The 20430-nt window shown below is 36.3% G+C and overlaps 1 protein-coding gene across 18 annotated transcripts in view; it reads right to left on the bottom strand.

Moving 5' to 3' along the window:
* Positions 1-20430, bottom strand: part of LOC110445068 (poly(rC)-binding protein 3-like) — a 253951-nt gene that overhangs the window by 81416 nt on the left and 152105 nt on the right. For 14 of the 18 annotated variants that reach the window (XM_021489436.1, XM_021489425.1, XM_021489435.1 and 11 more), the window contains exon 6: positions 3301-3357. The gene's annotated coding sequence lies outside the window, so the exon portion shown is untranslated. Of the gene's footprint in view, positions 1-3300; positions 3358-11179; positions 11576-13600; positions 13690-20430 lie in introns of those variants that run through there. The other 4 variants (XM_021489426.1, XM_021489427.1, XM_021489428.1 and 1 more) reach the window with 4 other exon arrangements.

The following is a 20430-nucleotide window of genomic DNA, read 5'->3' as shown; positions in this document are numbered from 1 at the left end:
AATTGCTGTCAGTTACAATGAAATCTCACCAAATCACTAGATCAACAACAGATTCTCATAGCATTGCTGTCAGGTACAATGAATTCTCACCAAATCACTTGANTTAAGCAAGTTTTCAACAACAATTCTAAATAAGCAAGACCTCATTTTCTTTTTGAATTTTGGTAGCGAAGGGCAAGAAACCAGCAGATAAAAGTTCTCTATATAGGATAGTACAATGTATCAGCTTCTTGACCAAGAATCACCGGATCGATGTGATGTCCAAAAAATCACTGTCGTCTTGAATAAGTTCTCATGGAATTGCTGTCAGTTACAATGAATTCTAACCAAATCACTTGATCAACGACAGATTCTCATAGCATTGCTGTCAGGTACAATGAATTCTCACCAAATCACTTGATCAACGACAGATTCTCATAGCATTGCTGTGGCTTCCAATGATAGCATATTTTGGCGGTGTAGTTGGCAATGAGCAGCAAAACTCTAAAGGACAAACACTGAAGAAAAAATATTAAAAATCAGAAAATAACTTGTGTGTGGTATTGTGTTTTGAAGTGATGCAAAGGATTGTATAGGTACAAACTGGGGAACGGCACATGAAATGGAACAGTTCCAGGTTGGTAAATGAACAATGTCAAGAGAAAACATCTGTCCACTTGTGAGAACAGCCAGCAACCTTGTGTGCATACATTTATGTGTTGTTGCAGGCCCTCTTACTAAGGGTCAATGGCAATAAAGGGTAATATAGCGCAAACATATCTGTCATCTTGCTGCCGTTAGGACTATAGTCTAGGAACACTACATGAGTAACTGCAGTTTAAACTGTCCCAAAAAAACCATCTGTGGTACTAACCATGAAACATATTAATCATTCGTAGATAGATTTTCAACGAGGGGAGTAATTTGTGACAATTGTGCGCTGAAGTGATTCAGTAATGTTGGACATACCTAGGACAAGAGGAGATAACTCAAATCATGTAGTGAATAATCAGTTGGTAGACAAACCTTTGACGCGGGAACAGATAACTGACCCAAATTTATACGCAAAGGGTATATATATCCTATCAATAATCTAATAAATATTCTATTAATCCTTATGAAATAACAAGTCCACTAAATAATGATACTGTTGCAATCAAGAGACACCAAACAGTTTTAAGAACAAGATAGAGGTTTTTTAAAGATGGAACAAGATGGAGATATTTTTTGAGAAGGAACAAGATGGAGAGATTTAGAAGGATTGAACAGGTTGTAAGTACTTAGGAGAGATGAAACAAGATGGAGAGATTTAGAAGGATTGAACAGGTTGTAAGTACTTAGGAGAGATGAAACAAGATGGAGAGATTTAGAAGGATTGAACAGGTTGTAAGTACTTAGGAGAGATGAAACAAGATGGAGAGATTTAGAAGGATTGAACAGGTTGTAAGTACTTAGGAGAGATGAAACAAGATGGAGAGATTTAGAAGGATTGAACAGGTTGTAAGTACTTAGGAGAGATGAAACAAGATGGAGAGATTTAGAAGGATTGAACAGGTTGTAAGTACTTAGGAGAGATGAAACAAGATGGAGAGATTTAGAAGGATTGAACAGGTTGTAAGTACTTAGGAGAGATGAAACAAGATGGAGATACAATATGGTCAATCCTCTGCAGTACTTTATTACTTCATTTTCGTCTTTGGGTTCTTCTATATAGAACACATCTGAGAGGGGTCTAAAGCAGGAGATAGCTTCCTAATTATGAGTCCCCCAATTTGTAACACGACCCAACAGCCCTTTAGTAGGACAAACAAACTTAATTGGTGCATATCACAGCAGATATCGGTAAATAAAACAATGAAAGGGCTGGTGAGGGGCGACCCTGCCAAAAATTATGTTGTTGGGAACTACTAAGGAATGGGTCAGCACATTATTCTCATTAACCACACGTCGTCCTAGAAGTAAACATCATTAAATATGGTGCTATACCCTGATCCATCTCTCATCTCCCGAGGTATCGGTATTCCTTGGTGCATGTAAGAGTTCCAATAAAGGGGCATTACAGACATGATAAAAGATGAAAGATTTCAGTCCAAAGTAAATAATTAATGGACTCGCAAATAATTAGAAATTTACTTTAGATTTATGGAAACATTAATTTTCGTTGATAAATGAATATATACCTTAGAGAATCCTTACAAACAAGTGGGTTACTCGTTAAAGTAAAGACGTTTTTAAAGATTCCAGCACTAACAAGAATAAGTTCACTTTCCATTTCTTGTACAAATTTCATGTATGTAGGCACCAAAATGTTTTGTGTGTGTCACTTCTACTTTAGCTTATAAGACAGAAAATGCGGAAAGTTAGAAAATCTACTCATGTGGTTATACTCGTACACTCTCCGATTTTGTTACTGGGAATATTTGAGGGTGATTTAAGAGTATTTCTGACTGATGGTTAGCAGTACTTATCGGACAATAATATCAAAATGAGAGTTTGATTGGAAAACGTAGACACTGCCAATCAGCTCATTGGAACCATTTCCCCACAACATCAGCGTTGGCCACTATCAACCTTCCTCGAAGAATCTACTAGTTATCTTGTTTTAGATAAGGCATTGTTCTAAAACTACATCGTTTGGAAATACATAAGTATGACATAAATACCAAAAACTGTATATGTTGGCATGTATGTTGGCCTGACTATTGTGTACTTGCTTTCACAAAATTATCAAAGAAATGGTTAATTACTGGATCCCTGGTTGAACTCTCAAGCAGTCACATCATGGCTAGAGAAGAACTCAAGTAAGACCAGCTGGTGTCTATAACAAACTGAAAATTGGAAGTTTATCAAAGCTCTCAAACTTGTCTTTGATAAAAGGGAATAGTTAACACCTAATATATACTGGGATAAAGAGCCAGCAATATACCAGGCAAAACACCCATCCCCTTATCATCACGTTATCTCGACAAATTAGACGGCGAAATTAGACTGAGAAAAAACATTCTGGTATATATCTACAACTTTACAAACATGGCTTATCATGGGTGATTATTAAAATTTAGAACCATGGGTGACTTAACAGAGAATATGTGAATTTAAAAAGCATTGAAAGCAATTGATGTCATGACATTCCTTGTCATAGAAGACATCAAATTCAACGACAACAAATCTGGATTAGTGCAGTAATCGGTTGCTGTGTTCCTTGAAAGAGGATATCCCATTTTTCAGAATTTTACTCTTCCAAGTAAGATCTGAAGAAAACTGTATAAAGAAAACAAAGACGCAACAAAACACGAATAGTAATATAAAATGTAGACTTACGTCAACATGTGTTGGGAGCTGTCACAATCTGTGGCCGTGCTTGTACAGTGTTTGGACCTGTAAAGATAATCGGAGGAAAAGTCCAGGTTTATAATCCAGCACACACACGTGTAACCTTATACATTAATTTACATCTAGTTAAATATTCCAGGGGTACACACCTACGATAAAATCATCTCCTGCTCATAAACAGATGGTCTCGCAAACGTACAGCCAGTATTTTTTGTCTCCCTTTAGTGCTTTATTGGAAGAGTTTAAGTTGGTACAAAGGAAAGACTGTATACATAAATGAACTGTTTAAGTTGATAAAAAGGAAAGATTGTATACATATAGAGGTACTATAAATGAACTTTACTGAGCATCAAAATGAGGTCGTTTATTTAATCAACGCTTTAATTTGTCAGTGATATGGGATTAATTTTCAATTAATGTGCCCCTTGACTAAAATTGCTCAAAGCGTCAAAATGAACCATAAAATCTACAACTGAAAGTATTAACTCATCACCCTTGACATTTTTGAATGAACTATTCCAACCTTTGAATTGGAGAAGTTCAAATGTGTCTTCAGGGGTGAATTGAGTTAATAATTACTAATATTCCATATCTTTCTTGTGGTTCTTCAGCCATCTCATCTGCAAGCAACGCTGCTTCACAGAAATGCACAAGAAACCAAGAAGCAATTTGTAATCAAAATCACATTTTTTTTCATGGTATTCACTTCGTTAATGCTCTGGGGACTTATCATTTTAAACATCTCATAAAACTAAATATGCAATAAACACATTGCTTTAACCATGGAGAAATGCACATATCTCATTCATCCAGTGGCGGGAAACAAGTTGTGGCGGAATGGGGAGGGAAACAAATAATTTCAAATTTCTGGATTCATTTACGATCAAAGAGATTCAGTAACATTAAGGTACATAGGGGGTAATTATGATAACCGCAATACACATTTTATTGCCATATGCTAGCTAGCTGGATTCCAAATACACACACCAGATACACACTCCTCCACAAAATTGACTCCTTTTGATTTTCATTGCTCCAAGGGGTTTTCAACTTTGATTTCACCGCATTTTTTAAAAGATAATATTTACTTCAATGATTTGATATCTTGCATCACTTTCCATAGAAATTCATTATCTCTTCATTGTCCTCTGGCATAGATTCTCTGTTAATCAACTTAAGGAAACTTGCTCCGGCTATTTTCTCCCTTGGCTGGGAGTTTGACAGAAAGATGATAAAAACATTATCCTTTGTTTACTTTCTTTAACAAATGTCACAGAAGAGGAATCATATTTACAAGTAATATGCAAGATGAAAGAAAGGCATATGCTATAAGCACAATATTAATGAATTATCTTATCAGATAATGAGATCGCAGCATGGTGAAAGGAATGGGCTCCCTTAAGCATGCACAGGTGTGACGACATTGCAGATTATGAAAACTATCAGCCAATGTAAACTTAACTTCAACATGAAAGAGTTCCAAATCAAGATCACAGAGGTATAGCGCTCACCCTTTTTATCAGCATTACGAAAATTAAACATATTTTCTCCGGAGTATTCGTTTGATTTTTTTCGGCCTTCCATCCAAAATACATTGTTTAATTGTCCACATTAGAAGGAAATAACACAGACAATACATAACCCTCGCTCTTAGTGCAGGAAAAACCCATACAGAAAAAGCAATGGTTAAATTCCTGATCAGCATCCAAAAATACAATGTTTCTACATCAAACACAGATATAAATACAAGATGGCCGACATGTGTAACTCGTGCTGGAATTTTAAGTTTACTTGCTGCGAATGATCAACTGAATAATACCAGTAATAGGAAACATGCACATACAGTACTAGATTACGTTTTTTCTCTCCATTTAATCCTACACTATATTACAAAACATTCAATTCCCACTCAGGCCTCTTTAAACTTTTGACAGGATTTTGAAATCCATTACGGCCAATTTTGTAGGCTCTAGGGCAACGTTTTGGTCCACCATGCTACATGTGATCGAGAACGGATTGACAAGTAAGAACCGCGACAACTCCTTCCCTCTTCTTTATGCCAGAGTGATTTACATGCTGTTGTTGCTGTCTGTAGCTGGCAGAATCTGTCTGTAATTCTCACTCCGCTAATTCCATTCTACTAAGGGATGTTTTTATTTTGCCTCCTTCCACCAATCAAATGCAGATTCGTAGATTACAGTGTGCACTTTTATCGGGATGATGCAGTGCTTACAAGAGCCTGGTGACAAATAACTACACCTCCACATGTTTATTAGCAAGTTGCATTTGAGATGGGGGAGGCTGTTTAGTAAATATAAAGCCTTTTGTTGGTTATGATGTCTTGTGGTAGACCACACTTTACGCTAGTTTATTTATAAGTTATTCCTATGCTTCATTGTTGCGCAGAAATATGTGTAATAAAAGGTGCTGTAGAGGTCCTTTTTGCAGTGGGTTTGAATTTTGTTATTTTGTTCCCCCTTAAAATGGATGAATTTGTGGATTTCCAAAATGTTTAACTTCGTTTTTTGATGATGCAATCTGTTGTTTCCATACTGTGACTTTGATTAAATTGAAGGAAGAAAAAGTGACAAAAATGATACAAAGGTGGAAAGAAGGCAAAGAAACCACATAGGGTTTATAAAAGGATTGAAACACAAGCACATATGAAAAGGTAAATAATTGATAAAATTTAACCTTACAAAACCAACAAGACATCCTTGAATTTTACCAATATCATTAGTATGACAATGAACCCTATCAAAACCATAATGATAAACTTTATCTTGCAAAGGCCATCTAGATAACCTTCAACTTTATCAAAACCATTAATATAATACTGCACCCTATCAAAAAGCCATGCAGATAGACTTAACCTTACATAGTTCAATAAGGTAAACTTGAACTTTATCAAAACCATTAATTTAATACTGCACCCTATCAAAAAGCCATACATATAGACTTAACCTTACATAGTTCAATAAGGTAACCTTGAACTTTATCAAAACAACCAAGACAAACATTCAACCTTTCCCCTTTCACAGAATCAGTAAAGACAATCTGTTCTGTTAGATTCATGCTCTTACCCCGACTTGGATTAACAATATACTTCTCTGCCAAAATCAGATCTCTACAGAACCAAGACACAGTTAATATCATCCCATGCTATAGATGATACACATCATTCTAGTTTCATGCACTAAATTTGCACTACAAGATAAATTGTGAAGACAAAGGTGGACAGAATTAGGCAGATGACTTGCTGAACAGCTGTTTGCTGTATGTGTATGTTTCCAAGACGTTGGTTTAACCTACAAGATTACCAAAATGTGCAGTAAAGAAACCCTTCAAACACTGATTAAAGTCGCCAGCCGAATATCCTCCATCATTTGAAATATTTACATTACCAGGAAAGGCACATGGTCTGCAGGAGGGTCTATTACAAATTACGCAATATATCCACATCAATTTTTCATAATTAGGTCTTGTGTTGACCAGTAAGAAGGTGTTGGGGCCATTTCTAATAGACTTTTATGTCAAAGGTTACCCCTACCATAGCAAAGTACAGGAAGCCAGCGTTAAGGCTGTATATATCTTCGCGTGAATATCCAAATTTCACTCCACAGAAAGTCAAGGTCTGACCTGAACCCTTGGTCTGCTGTTCGCTCCAACAAAATAATTCAACTTCAATATGTACAACTCATCAAAATTCCCATCCAACATTTTGACATACAGATGACCCTTATTTTGAAACTCAGGCTTTTTTTATTTGTATTGACCTTGAAATAAGAGTTGAAGATATGTGTGTCAACTTCAAAAGATTCTCGTAGAAGGTCAAGGTCTCGTAGAAGGTCAAGGTTTCCTAACCATAATGTATGTAAATCTAATGTTATAACCTCACCATCAATTGTCAATATTTGGACCTTCGACTGTCTACCCTCTAGGGAATACAAAATTGCTGGGCTTGTATTTTGCACATTTTTTGTTAACAACAAATCATTAACTTAATGTTGATGTATAATAATACAGACATTACAAAACATATTAAAATATCAAAAGATTATATAATTTTGTTATTTTTATTTCCATTGAATAAAATGGAAATTTATGTTATATTGCTATCTTAATTTAATACTTTTGTTTTTTGTAGTACAATTGCCTCCAATGAAACGCTCCGGTAGTTTTTGTTTAAGCAATCATTGTTAAATACACTTGTAGTTTATTATGTCATTAGTCATATAGGGTTCTTTAGTATGTTAACTACGTAGGGCTACATTCCCGTATCCCGGTTGAATCGGTTCAAATGGCGCAAAAATATTCCATGATAAACGAATGCATTTGGACTGAACTATAGGCAGAGCTAACAAATGCACAGTTTCGGAGAATAAATAACAATATATCAAGAATAATATGTCCTTCTTTCATGTGTCCACTAAATTATACGTGTCTTAAAATCTACATGTGGCTTGACCTTGTTTTATAAAGAAATAACGGCAGGCATGTCTGGACCCCTCAATCTACATGTGCCGAATATTCCCGAGTTTAGCCTCAGTTCAGATCTGTGCCTGTCATTTTCTTTCTAGGTTCAACCGTTAGGGGCCCAGGTAACAAATGTATAAACATCTAAAACCTTGATAGGGAGTGGTCTCTTGTTCATTAGTCGCTGAGACAGAATGGAGACCTGCTGTCCATAAAAACACCAAAAAAAGCCGTAGTTGGGTACATTTTTTCACTTACACATCTCAGCAACACCCCATGTTACAGAGATTATCCAAACTCCAAAGTCATATTTCCCATCCAGAAGATCCATTTCATTCAATAACCACAAAGTTTGACAATTTCAAAGCATTTCATCTAAACCATAATAACATCACTCAATGACATAATCCAATTTTACCCGTCCATTTTTTGTAGGATTCGGTGCATTTCTACCGCCAATTAGCTCCACACTGGTAACTTATCGGCAAATAAAAACCATTAAAACCCAAACCCAGTTAATCCATGGTTCCAATATGTATTGAAATGTTAGAAGACTGTATTCAGTGTTTTGAATAGTGAACAATATCTTACCAGGCTTGAATCCTCCATGTTATAAGAGGTTGGTACACGTGCACTAAGAACTATCACGTGACCCAGGTCATTTGGACAAGGGTACCATGCTATAACCAGGAGGTCAACGCTAACCATCTAGGACTATAATGTCTTCTGAGTTCTATCATCAACACAAAGACTACAGCTACCTTGTCCTCTGTGAATTACTGTCAAGGGAGACACATTGATTCCAACTCAAAAGCTGTCACAATTTTGAATCATTAAATGTCAGAAAAGTTTTAAGAAGAAACATGTTTTAGTTTCCAATCTTTTGGAATTGGGATTAAGCAATTCAAAATCATTTTTTAGTAAGTGCGATTTCCTTCACAAACTGAGTAAAAGAATGACAAATTGAATTATAGAATGACAAAGTGATAGGAATATGGGGACAAAATACCAAGAGCAGGTAGACAAAAGGACCGAGGTAGTTACACAGACAACAGTTTTTAATAGGTAAGTAACCTATGGATACACATGTCAGGGGAGGTTTAATAGATCAACATAGAACAGAATGAGCGGACGACAGACAGACAGTCTGTAGGGACAAACCACTGTAATACATAACCATTACCTCAACACAATCAACAAGGAATATTTCAAACTAATATGTCAATGCAATTCCCAGCAGATCAGTTACAAAACAGTTCCACAATTGATGGCCCGTGGTACCATAACTGTTAGTCTGTCGTCAACACTAACTTAGAAGCGTGGGTAAACCACCTTGCTATATATATACTTCAAACAAATAGTGAGCAAAAACTGAAAAAGTCAAGAAAACAACTTATGAGTACAAAATATATGATAATGTATTCTATATACATATCATTTTATATAAAAAAGGGTCATTTCAAATTTTTCCATTTATAAAAACTACCAGGTATGGCATTGCTAAGTTACAAAAGACTGTTTTTCTTGTCACAAGAGAAATAAGGCTTCAGTTAAGTTTCACAGCCTTGACACATGATGTCATAATCTGAACTGATGTGGTTGATAACCAAACATCTCATTCAACAGGACTGTGGTAAAGTGTTTCTTCTTTTGTATTTATGAAGACTCATTATTTTCTGAAGAAAGACGAATGGAAAATTGCTGCAGAACTAAAGAGCGAAAGAAAAGTATAACCTTTACAAGGTAAAAAGAAAGGCTTTGGTTTGGTTTTTCAAATTTCAAATATCCGTAAAATATACATTTCCCTTGAAAATCAGTTCAAAATTTTGTGAAACAATACATCACCGTCTTACTTGCATGAATGCTTATTTGTTAGCCTAGAAGATTTAATCCAAAATGAGATTTTGACTCAGGCTTTATTGTTTCATGATCCCACAGCTTTCCTGACAGGATTAGGTACATGTGTACCCAAAAGTACCATGTGATTAGATGGTAATTTAGACAACAATAAGACGCCTACAATAGTGCACAAATCAAACACCAATTAATGCAAATATATAAATCAAACCCATAACAAAACTTAACTTTTGTTCTAATTAAACAATTCCAGGGATCCTTTCACTAACACTCTATGAAGAGAACCATGCTTCGACCGAGGTGGCACAGTTGGAATATACTTTATGGCTACAGGAGTCATTCACAAGTTGTGTTTCAGAAGGGTTTTTTGAGAGTTTCACCCGTTTTCATTGCCCTGTTTAACACAGATGCGTCCGTAAACCCCCTACAACTAACAGACCCTGTGTTATTGCTCCTAACACAGGGGTTGTTTTTTGGTGTTCATTTTGTTCTGTAAGGAACTACAAGTCAAATACATGGCCGAGAACAAGGACGGTGGTTAGTGTTTGAGGTAATCACGTTTGATACGATTTTATTGTTTCTGGCATCGTTGTTAAGTGACATGTAAGCGAGTTCTATGAAATAGCATTACGGTTGTCCTCCAGTATCGGGGAGCGCTGCAGGTTTAAACTTGTATCAACCTCAAATAATACGTTGATCAACCTTGTAATGCAATCCATCATTGCAAGTTTTTGAACTTTGAACATTCAAATAATCATATAAACCAAAGATTTGTTAATCCCATTTTAATCTCTGCTGTTATGACCCTATGCAGATAGCGAAAATAAAATGTCAAGAGAAATAAGAATTTTTCCCAAATCCAATCTCGGTTTGATATTTCAGCAGGACATCAACTGTTCTTTGGAGTAATTCAATTTACCTGGAGGCCATTACATCGCATTATCATTATTAACTCAATATATCATGTACCGTTTTTTTTCTCGTCAACGAAACATCAGACGTGTAATATGATTAGCTCCCTCTAGTTGCAGTATTATTATCCGATTGTCTTCCAAACGAACCGACCAAACTAGATGACACGTTATAAAACGGTCCGCAACATTTTATGTAAACCCATGACTTCCAGTAAATGTTAAAACCTGATCTTCAAGTTAATAGCGGAACACCGTAACATCGCTCCACAGGCAATACAGACAGAACAGGTCTAGGTGATAATTTCTCCGTTGTCACATAACTGATAAATGAAACAAGACAAGCTCGCCTCTGGGATGGTTAAAACTTCATTATTTCTTCTGGTTGCTAACTGTATCAGCCACAACATAGCTAAGTTTTCTGAGCTCAAGAGAGAAGTGAAATTTATTTATGATCGATGATCTAATTTTTACCTGAAGCTTCCACAAAAAGTGTTTTCTGAGAATTCTGTTAACAACCAGCAGCTAGCGTCATTATCAATTACCAAATTAACGCTAATAAGTCAATCGGATCAGAATAAAAGAATCTAGTTACATGTAAGTACATGTATGTTAAAACCTACCTTTTATAAAGATTTCTTGATTTCAGACAGGAAACAGATCCACACCAGAACTTTGTAGGAAATGTTCAAAATCCAAAATAAACAACTCTTATTGGTTAAATATTTGACTTACAACGCAAGAGAATTCCTGGAAATGGATACACTTGAAGAACAGTTAATTATGAATAGGTAGACAAACCACAAATAGCGTCCTTCACCACTTGACAGCTTATTTTCCTCTACAGCTTAAAGAGTTCTAAAGGGGAGATAAATAGTCCTTTGGTGATGTATGAGTTGAGAATGAGTAAGGTTTTTCAGTGGTGAACAAAGAGTGAAAAGGCTTGTACGATGTGGAAGGACTCCTGTGAACGGTAGCCAGTAACAGGGGTAGCGGTATTCAGCGACAATGTGGATCCAATTAAGTCTTGTGTCAAGTGATGGAGACTTTCGGAGCAATTCCACACACAAGGCATGATGCTTAATGGCTAATCAACATGTTTGTTACACATGTGTAACTGGGGATGACACACACACACAGCGGCACATATGTGTCGGGTATGCTTGACGAAGAAGCACTCGGCTCTGTGCACATACCAGCCTTCCCACTTTACAGAAACAGACAACATGGGACCCTATCAACCATGCCGTAGCCATGAGAACTGAGGAGCCTATCAGATCAGCCAGCACTGGGGATTCTACCACACAGCTGACATAAACTTCTCCAACTACAGAAAATTAGTGCACTTTAAAACACAATCCCAGCACAAAAATCTTGGATAATAAAAATACTACAAAAAACATGTCAATCTGGAACACTTCCACCTTAACTATAAAACACTTTCTCCCCAAAAACGTCACCTTCTTGCAAGGCAATCCAATTTGTATTACAGCTTTGTGTTTGTTTGATTCTGTGATGAACCCACCACCATCACCAACACCCACACTTTACATATACATATATCTAGGTTACAGATCTGCAAGATAAACTTTCTAAAAACAAAATCTGGGATTTGCATAAAGACAAGAGCATAGACATGTGAAATGTGAAAGTTAACTTCAAATTTGTCGCAACGCAGCATACTTCCATGCATGTTAAACAGAAAATCCTGTGTGGTTTCCAATTTTGTTTTGGCAATCAGTCGAAACAGCTACCATAGGAAATATGCATGTTTACTATTAAAAACAGATATTTTCATCTTTTAGGATAGTCTGTAAATAACTAGGAACAAATGCAAATCTTGTGTTGTAGTTTTGATTTTGCATTGTGGACCGATTTTTTTTTGGGTGTTTTCGCGCATCTCCTCAACATTAATGATAATATGTAACACAATTTCTTACAAGAATTCTCCCACCAGGTTAGCGTTAAAAATTTCAAGAAACTCTATGAATCCCACCAAAGTTCTGTGACTATAGGACTCGGATGTAGATTTATCGCTGCACATTAAACCTTTAATCTACTTATTGTTGTCATCATATGGTAACAATATTTAGTTAAATTGGAAAACATATTTCTTCTTTTTGTTTTCCAATTTCAGGAACAACCTCTCAAAGTGTGCATATCATTCGAAACCTTTTATGTGACAATTTTTTATTTCCAGAACATAATAAGCATTGGTTATCCATCCACCCCTAAAGTCACATTTGAACCTTGCCAAATCATAAACTGGGCAAGTCCAGTTTAAATATATAGGGGTGGATGAGTTAACAAATGATAAGAAAACCGGAGTATTAAAAGTTTACGGAGAATTAGATAACAAGAGGTCCATGGGCTTTAACGGTCACCTGAGTCCTACAGTATTTATTTTTATTATTGAAATATAAGTGGAGATTATGATGTTAATCATCCCTACCAATTTGAGTAAAAAATCATTAAGTATAATGTTAAGTTAGGTTTTTCAGACCATGAGTTGATCATTCTTAGACCAAGTTTCGGTGGCCATATTGGATTTTTGATCAGCCCGAAAAAAAAGAGAACACTTTGCCAGGACCATGAGTCGATCATTCCTACCAAGTTTCAGTTAAATGGTCCCAGTAAAACTTGACTTGAAGTTTGAAATAGTTTTTCTAACTGGCGGCCGTGACGACCATATTGGATTTCCAATTGACCAGAAAAATAACAACACTTTGTCAGGATCATGAGTCGATCATTCCTACCAAGTTTCAATTGAATGGGCACAGCAGAACTTGACTTTAAGTTTAATGAAATTGTTTTTCAAAATGGCGGCCATATTGGATTTCTGATCGAACCGAAAAATAACAACACTTAGTCATGGAGATGTCAGGAACATTCCCATGAAGTATCAATGAAATACCGTAGACAGTATTTCAGTTTAAGTTGAAAATGTAAAATGTTAACGGACGACGACGGACGAAACCAGCTAAACCTCAGGTGACCTAAAAAGAGCATGAAGAGTTTAAATTCAACATCGACCTCTAATTTACCTTTGTAATGCAGGTAGATGTTGAAGTTAAACTCTTCACGCTACTAAGAGTCTTCGTTGGTGTGCTGGCCCAGGTTTTCTTGACCTTTGCTGGAACATATGAATATGATTAGCAGACCTTTGGTATGGGTGATCAGGTACTGGGTCTGTCAAAACAAGAAGTTGAGCAGGAAATTGTGTGTTTATTATAATAGGGTTGGTTTAGTGTTGTCCATGCTGGCTGGAAACTCCCAAGCAGCAGGTCATGGACCTTTTCTATAGTAAGACATGACCTGGGGTTAACTTTATACATTTGTACAATGTTCTTTCAAAGCTTCTTGTCTCTCTGTTGTGCATTCTGAAAATAACCCTCGGAATCCAATTTGGGAAAATTACGTTTATTAAAATATGATCACATTTAATGAATTAATTTCCAAAAACCATCAACTGGCATTTTGGCCCTCTACGGAAGTACAAAAAGACAAAACAACTTAGCAATCTAAAGTTAAACACTCAAGCCTGTATGGACAGAAACATGTACTGCATTGGTAAATAATGCTCATCACAACATATCTTGGCTACGAGAACAACCTCACATACAGTTGAAGTAATAATTATACACTTAGATCAGCCATTTAGAATAAACTTTTAATATATACTTCTATTAAACAACAAACAGTTGTTTAAAATTGTAAATTCTGCATAATTTACATAATTAGCAAGTTTCTATTCATAGAGGACAAAAAAATAAAATAAAAATATCAAGGTATTTCAAAAAGTCCCTGTACATGTGTTTCATTCTAATTCCAATATTAAACATCTAAGATGTCCTGGGACCTTTAGCCTGCAAAAGGGACCAAATTAATACCTTATTTGGCTCTAAACCTTGAGGCATCATATGGCATAGGCCCAGAATCTGTAAAAGTCGTGGTGGTCTGTCTCAATATGGAGCATTGACCGGTAAGATACAGTGGTATTAAGTAGATTTCCTTCCATCATGCCTGATTTCACACGTTATATCACAATGATGATAATAGCTTTGTAAGCTTATAGAAATTTATCAAACAAAACATTTTTTCACATAAGCCTAATAGGGTAATGCAACATAGATGCAATGGATTATTTAGGCAAAACAAAACATGACAAATGTTCTTTTTAACAGAAATGAAGAGGTTTTTTCAGAGTCAGTGCTAGACTGATAGGTTTTTAGAAAACCGGAAAAATATAAGCGTAGGGTTACCACAACATATTCCCTTTAAGTCAGTCGTCAAACATTCTATTTTTCACGTTAATTCAAAGAAAACAAGTGAAACCGTGGTAACCGCCTAACATAACATTGCATAATCCCATAAAATTCACTCTAGTATTTACCTTACAGATTACCGAATTTCACAGAATTACATCGGTAATTGGTCTAGCGGGTAATGTATTTGAAGCAATGTTTGATTTTACAGCAGGAAGAAGGAAGTGAAATGCATTTCTAAACATTGAATTTGGTGTTTCTTCGTTTAGCATCCAATCTTCATATTTTTTTCTTAATATTTTGATTCTATCAATTTGACAAGCTTTGCAAACTTTTTACAACCTCTTCCAAGAGGTTTATCAAAGCAGTTTAAACAGTTGAAATAATGTGACCCCTTTCATCCCTAAATAACTTTAGTAGACTCAACCATGCATTGATCTGGACAAGTCCATTATGGTCTACAGTGGTGAAAGGGTTAAACTGTTACATGATGATGCCAGAAGTATCAATATTAATTCATGAATATTAATCAATTATTTTAAGATGGCATTTCTCTTAAAATTCTTGTTCACCTAGTGATAGAATTCTTTGACCCCACTACAGCTTTACGCCTAGCTGTACAATTGAATAGATGCATCTGCTGGAAGTAAACCTGTGATGCCTAATTTTGTCAATCTATGACTTCGAAACTGTGTCAAATATCCTTTGGCCAAGGTTAAACTTAGAAACAATACTCTCATTTTATTGAAAACAAAAATCCTCTTTTCTTACACAAGACAATTTAAAAGATATAGTAATTTAAGTACTGAAATGTGTAAAACAAATAAGATAGAGGCTAGGATGGGCAAGGTTATGTCTTCACCTCTTACTGTGTGACAATTAACACATTGGTTCGGGAATCTTCTCCCCGCTGGTTGGAGTACCAGAGTCGGTAGGAGAGAGTGTTTCAGCGGCTGAATACAGTACCTGTGCCCTTTGTGATGAAGCATTGTACTAGCCCATATAGCACTCAGCTAAAATCCCAAGGTGCACCCAGATACAGCACACAGTATGCAACAAAACATTACCTACATAAACTTGTCATCAGCAGGGCTCCCCTATCTGACAAGGTCGATTCCAAGCCCTCAGATCTTAACTAAGATTTTCAATGAAAATATAATTCAAAACTATTTTGTTGCGTTATACCAGCAGATACTAATCTTATTACTGCTGTTCTAGATTTGCAACAAGTTGAACATCAGGGAATACTTGCCACCTAAACACAATTTTTGCGATTAAATTATCAATAAAATGTTGTTTTTTTCTCTTGCAGAAAGTTATCTAGAAAATTTAGATTTTTTATTTTTTTTTCAAATTTTACAGTGATAACCTGATGTAATTCGCCCAACATCAAATACGTAAATCACTAGTATGGGACTGCTACACAGATTCTTGTCAAATCTAGTCGTAACGGCACCGCATGCTCTCATCCTGTTTTCTTAACCATGTGCTGTGCAGCGAGGAATTTCCTCCAAGTTTTCTGCACTCTCTGCGATGGCAGACTTCCCATGGTTTCTGCAGTCCAGAGTCGTGTGTATTGAACTTTTGTATACAAAATGTAGCAAGTCAGCTACTAATAGGAACGCTATCCATCTCATAAAAGTACACATCAACCAAAATCTGTATTACCCTTAATTTACAAGGCTGAGCAACAGAAGTGACATGAGATATGGTCATTTGTATAAACTCTAAAAATCGAATTCAAACCTTTTTTCTCCCGATAGGTGGGAAATCATTAAATGCAACAATATTATCTGCATACAGCGAGTTCCGAAAAACGAGTTCAATATGCATTTTCATTGTCTGTTCCTTACCAAATTCTTGATAAACAACTTGATCACAATATAGCTCTCTGAATATATACTATTTATATGATGAATAGAATGTAAATTTTTATACATACATCTGTATATAATTTATAGAAACTGATAGAGAATAATGGAAACAAAGCTTTTTTGAATTAAACCACTACATGGAACTACCTTTACACTCAAGGGGAACAACTCTCGATGAAAATACTTAAGGTGAGTATTTCTTGAAAGAAAAAATCTTTAAAAAATTTTGAGACAAGAAAATGTTATACAGTAAGGTAGTTCTGGATGGTAAACCGATGTAATTGGTTCATGAAGAAGTCCTACTGGGTTATCTATCATGGAACAAGGTCAACGACTGGCGGCATCATCAGATCACCACTGAGCATCGACCAATCATGCACGGCTTTAGATGGGTTGGACGGCTCTTCGGTATTAGCCGCTAACCACAATTTACTGTTCGGGCCACCTGATACATTGGACATGGGTATAATGAAAACAGATGAACTATGCTGGATTAGGAAAAGGAAAATTTGCCATGTCCGCAATCCATCTTCTGTAGACTGCCTTGGTGACAATTGGGAAGCCTACTTTTAGATTCAGTAACTGCGACGTCCCCGTCCTTAGACTGGTGTGTTGAAAAGCCAGTGTTGTCAGTGTGACAGTCGTTATAAATCCAAGCAGAAAGAGACCTTGCGATCGAGCAAGCTGCAGGTTTTACGTAAATCTAACTCTTGTCTACTGGAGGTTGCGAGGTGGTCTCCGGAGACAACGGTGCTGACCTGCTGTTTCACAAGGACAAGTAGTGCTCAATATTTTATTTCCGTTTCAGACCAAATTTTGGCACATAAAGGATTTTTTCTCTTTTTTTTGTTTTGTTATATCAAATGTCATTTCGACTTTCTTCTTTTCTTGCCATAAAACCACATTAATGTTTCTTAAAGTACGTATCTCCATCCTGAGCAACGGACACACAAACACAATACATAACTTGATACATAGTTTTATTGTTTCTAACCCCAATTTCAGACAGGAGTAAACATTTACCTTCGTACGACGACTTGATAATGCGATGTTCATGCCATTTTCTGACTGTTTAATAATTTTGTATAAAACATGAGGAAGTTGTATCCTCTTTTTTCACGGAATGTTGTTTAATTGCAACAACTTTACCAATGTTAACAGTATTCCGTCGGACCTGGAGTCACATCCCCGATACATGGCTTTACGCAATGTTAACAGTATTCCGTCGGACCTGGAGTCCCATTCCCGATACATGGCTTTACCCAATGTTAACAGAATTCCGTCGGACCTGGAGTCACATCCCCGATACATGGCTTCACCCAATGTTAAAAGTATTCCGTCGGACCTGGAGTCACATTCCCGATACATGGCTTTACCCAATGTTAACAGGATTCCGTTGGACAAGAGGCACATCCCTGATACATGGCTTTACCCGATGTTAACAGTATTCCGTTGGACAAGAGTCACATTCCCGATACATGGCTTTACCCAATGTTAACAGAATTCCGTCGGACCTGGAGTCACATCCCCGATACATGGCTTCACCCAATGTTAAAAGTATTCCGTCGGACCTGGAGTCACATTCCCGATACATGGCTTTACCCAATGTTAACAGAATTCCGTTGGACAAGAGTCACATCCCCGATACATGGCTTTTCCCAATGTTAACAGTATTCCGTCGGACCTGGAGTCACATCCCTGATACATGGCTTTACCCAATGTTAACAGTATTCCGTCAGACCTGGGGTCACATCCCCGATACATGGCTTTACCCAATGTTAAAAGTATTCCGTCGGACCTGGAGTCACATTCCCGATACATGGCTTTACCCAATGTTAACAGAATTCCGTCGGACCTGGAGTCACATCCCCGATACATGGCTTTACCCGATGTTAACAGTATTCCGTTGGACAAGAGTCACATTCCCGATACATGGCTTTTCCCAATGTTAACAGTATTCCGTCGGACCTGGAGTCACATTCCCGATACATGGCTTTACCCAATGTTAACAGAATTCCGTTGGACAAGAGTCACATCCCCGATACATGGCTTTTCCCAATGTTAACAGGATTCCGTCGGACCTGGAGTCACATTCCCGATACATGGCTTTACCCAATGTTAACAGAATTCCGTCGGACCTGGAGTCACATCCCCGATACATGGCTTTACGCAATGTTAACAGTATTCCGTCGGACCTGGAGTCACATTCCCGATACATGGCTTTACCAAATGTACTGAAGCAGTTGTATAAAGATCTCTTAGTGTTAAACAATGGTAGAAACCTACAAGGTAGAACCATCTACTGTTCTCGCCCAGTATAAATTTGGCATGGTCTCACCGCTCTAATGCTTCCACATAGATTTCAATCAAACTTGTTAGCATTTTAATTCAGAGGTTTCTAAATAAATCTTAATTGAACCTGTTAGCATTTTCAACAATCTATTGTAGGCATTAAGCACTTAGGTTTTTTGTATTTCATACTGGTTACATTATATCGTTTATTCACCGACATCTACGTAAACATGTTCTGTCGGAAAGGTTAAAATGGAACTCTGTATCTTACCCCATTATGGAGTAAGTGCTTTTTCATTAAAAAAAAGTGCATATTTTTTATCATCACGTTAGAGAAAATGTGTGTTTCTCTACAGAGAAAGGTCTCTTACACACACATCCATTTTTCTGCCTGCGGTTTTGACGACAGCTCCTAGTCACTAAAAGGTTTACAGTTGCTTCAGCTGTATACCAGAACTTTGACTTCCGCAAAGTATCTCATTTTTTGTTTGCCCATTATTTTTGTCAATCGATTAAGAAAATTACGTAAGTTTCCACAGGGAACTTTAAGCAGTTTTCAGTGTTTAGCCAAAAAGAAAAAAGATTGGTTAAGACTGTAGGCCAACTACACCTAAGATGAGCTTGTCATTGAGTGGCTTAAATATCAATCTTCTATAAAAACAATAGTACTTCAATATTATAATCTTCGTAACTTTTGAAACAAGTTTGAATTTACATTTTGGATGGATAGGTAGGAGTTCACTCCCTTTGTTTTATTTTTGTTAAGATTCATCGTTCACCAATATTAATATTCTTACTTAGTGCTTCAAGAAAATATTTAGATTCATCTTCTACACAGTGGATAAATGTAAAAAAGGCAGCACTTTTCAACTTACACAAGAAATTCTAATTCTATTGCTCATGAACTGACTATCATTGAATGAACACATGACCTGACTATCATTGAATGAACATTGTTTTGGTTTAGGTTTCGTTTAAGATCTCTGTCCCACAGTATTGTGGTTTTCCATATAGCCAGTATGACTTCCCCTTAATTTGATTTTTTGATATAACTATAGCACAGTTAGGCCAGGACACTTTTTTATGACCAAGTAGAGATGAATGTTTTAGAACACTGTTGTTGATTACATTTGTTTATTTCATCTTGAATATTTTTTTCATAAACTGTCTGTGTAGTATGGTCTTCTTTTCAGAAATGATACATGTATATCAAAGCTATAAGCATACACTGGGATCCTAAAAGGCAATGATATTTTATAGAACTTTTATTTCTTTGCATTGTATGCTATATTTATCTACCCTTACTATCTCACAAGTCTGGCTTTATCTGTGATAGTTTATCATTTCTTATTGTGATATCTCAGCAATTGGACCCTTTGGAGTGTTTAAATAAATCAAACATTAAAAGTTATTAAAATAAAAAAAACATAAAAAAGGAAGGGG

This window comes from Mizuhopecten yessoensis, unplaced genomic scaffold (genome assembly GCF_002113885.1).
Source record: "Mizuhopecten yessoensis strain PY_sf001 unplaced genomic scaffold, ASM211388v2 scaffold2711.2, whole genome shotgun sequence".
Classification (NCBI taxonomy): domain Eukaryota; kingdom Metazoa; phylum Mollusca; class Bivalvia; order Pectinida; family Pectinidae; genus Mizuhopecten; species Mizuhopecten yessoensis.
Note: the sequence above shows the minus strand (reverse complement) of the source record. Positions and strands in the feature narration are given on the sequence as shown.